This window comes from Anastrepha obliqua, unplaced genomic scaffold, assembly GCF_027943255.1.
Source record: "Anastrepha obliqua isolate idAnaObli1 unplaced genomic scaffold, idAnaObli1_1.0 ptg000349l, whole genome shotgun sequence".
NCBI classification, from domain to species: domain Eukaryota; kingdom Metazoa; phylum Arthropoda; class Insecta; order Diptera; family Tephritidae; genus Anastrepha; species Anastrepha obliqua.
Genome location: NW_026562339.1, coordinates 1 through 2,617, shown reverse-complemented (window position 1 = coordinate 2,617; position 2,617 = coordinate 1). Strand labels below are relative to the sequence as shown.

At 36.5% G+C, this 2,617-nt stretch overlaps 1 non-coding gene across 1 annotated transcript; it reads left to right on the top strand.

Annotated features, from left to right (window-relative positions):
- On the top strand, positions 1 to 1,991 carry LOC129252731 (small subunit ribosomal RNA). Its single transcript, XR_008583609.1, has one exon. It is a non-coding gene; the product is annotated as a small subunit ribosomal RNA (ribosomal RNA).
- Positions 1,992 to 2,617: the final 626 nt, after the last annotated feature.

The window sequence follows — 2,617 nt, the reverse complement described above, 5'->3', positions numbered from 1 at the left end:
ATTCTGGTTGATCCTGCCAGTAGTTATATGCTTGTCTCAAAGATTAAGCCATGCATGTCTAAGTACAAACAAATTAAAAGTGAAACCGCAAAAGGCTCATTATATCAGTTATGGTTCCATAGATCGTTAACAGTTACTTGGATAACTGTGGTAATTCTAGAGCTAATACATGCAATATAAACACGGACCTTATGGAACGTGTGCTTTTATTAGACTAAAACCAAGCGATCATTTGATCGTTAAATTGGTTGAACTCTAGATAACTTGCAGATCGTATGGTCCCGTACCGACGACAGATCTTTCAAATGTCTGCCCTATCAACTTTTGATGGTAGTATCTAGGACTACCATGGTTGCAACGGGTAACGGGGAATCAGGGTTCGATTCCGGAGAGGGAGCCTGAGAAACGGCTACCACATCTAAGGAAGGCAGCAGGCGCGTAAATTACCCACTCCCAGTTCGGGGAGGTAGTGACGAAAAATAACAATACAGGACTCATATCCGAGGCCCTGTAATTGGAATGAGTACACTTTAAATCCTTTAACAAGGACCTATTGGAGGGCAAGTCTGGTGCCAGCAGCCGCGGTAATTCCAGCTCCAATAGCGTATATTAAAGTTGTTGCGGTTAAAACGTTCGTAGTTGAATTTGTGCTTCATACGGGTAGTACAACTATATATTGTGGTATGTACATTACCTTATGTATGTAAGCGTATTACCGGTGGAGTTCTTATATATAATTAATACAATGTATTTTTTATATATTCCTCCTATTTAAACCTACTTCAGTGCTCTTCATCGAGTGTTGTTGTGGGCCGGTACAATTACTTTGAACAAATTAGAGTGCTTAAAGCAGGCTCCAAATGCCTGAATATTTTGTGCATGGAATAATGAAATAAGACCTCTGTTCTACTTTCATTGGTTTTTAGATCAAGAGGTAATGATTAATAGAAGCAGTTTGGGGGCATTAGTATTACGACGCGAGAGGTGAAATTCTTGGACCGTCGTAAGACTAACTTAAGCGAAAGCATTTGCCAAAGATGTTTTCATTAATCAAGAACGAAAGTTAGAGGTTCGAAGGCGATCAGATACCGCCCTAGTTCTAACCATAAACGATGCCAGCTAGCAATTGGGTGTAGCTACTACTATGGCTCTCTCAGTCGCTTCCCGGGAAACCAAAGCTTTTGGGCTCCGGGGGAAGTATGGTTGCAAAGCTGAAACTTAAAGGAATTGACGGAAGGGCACCACCAGGAGTGGAGCCTGCGGCTTAATTTGACTCAACACGGGAAAACTTACCAGGTCCGAACATAAGCGTGTAAGACAGATTGATAGCTCTTTCTCGAATCTATGGGTGGTGGTGCATGGCCGTTCTTAGTTCGTGGAGTGATTTGTCTGGTTAATTCCGATAACGAACGAGACTCAAATATATTAAATAGATGCTTTCAGGATTATGATGTTGAAACTTATATAGCCTTCTTTCATGCGTACATCTTGAATGTACAAGTGTTTGAATGTGTTTATATAAGTGGAGTCGTACCTGTTGGTTTGTCCCATTATAAGGACACTAGCTTCTTAAATGGACAAATTGCGTCTAGCAGTAACGAGATTGAGCAATAACAGGTCTGTGATGCCCTTAGATGTCCTGGGCTGCACGCGCGCTACAATGAAAGTATCAACGTGTATTTCCTAGACCGAGAGGTCCGGGTAAACCGCTGAACCACTTTCATGCTTGGGATTGTGAACTGAAACTGTTCACATGAACTTGGAATTCCCAGTAAGTGCGAGTTATTAACTCGCATTGATTAAGTCCCTGCCCTTTGTACACACCGCCCGTCGCTACTACCGATTGAATTATTTAGTGAGGTCTCCGGACGTGATCACTGTGACGCCTCGTGTGTCACGGTTGTTTCGCAAAAGTTGACCGAACTTGATTATTTAGAGGAAGTAAAAGTCGTAACAAGGTTTCCGTAGGTGAACCTGCGGAAGGATCATTATTGTGTTCCATATCCGTAAGAAAAACAAACAAACAAACAAACAAACAGACAAGCAAACAAACGAACAAAAAGAAAAAAAAAAAAAAAAAAAAAAAGAAAAAAAAAAAAAAATTTATATAATTATTTTGAATCCATAATTCTTTTTATTCTTTTTCATTCAATTTGTGATCCATCAATTATATCATATTAAATATAATATATGATGGTACATTTTGTAATGTTTTTTCTTATTTTTTTCTTTTAAAAACCTTTAAACATGAAAATAAAAAGTTGTACTTATTATTCATTTGATTGAATGATAAGTTAATTTGTTCACAATAACAAAAGTGGTATATATTTATTATATTATTATATATACATAAAATGATTAAAAAAATACAAAATAATTGAATCATAATAAATACCACCACTGTATTATTGTTGAACTAAGACATTCGCAACTTAATAAAAATGTTTAGAGTTAAATATATTTGATATATATTATTGAAAGAAAATCAATTTATATATTATTAATATTATTTAATTTTACTCTTTCAATTAATATATGCAAAAAAAAATTGACATTTGTTATAAATAAAAATAAATAAAAAAATACTCTAAGCGGTGGATCACTTGGCTCATGGGTC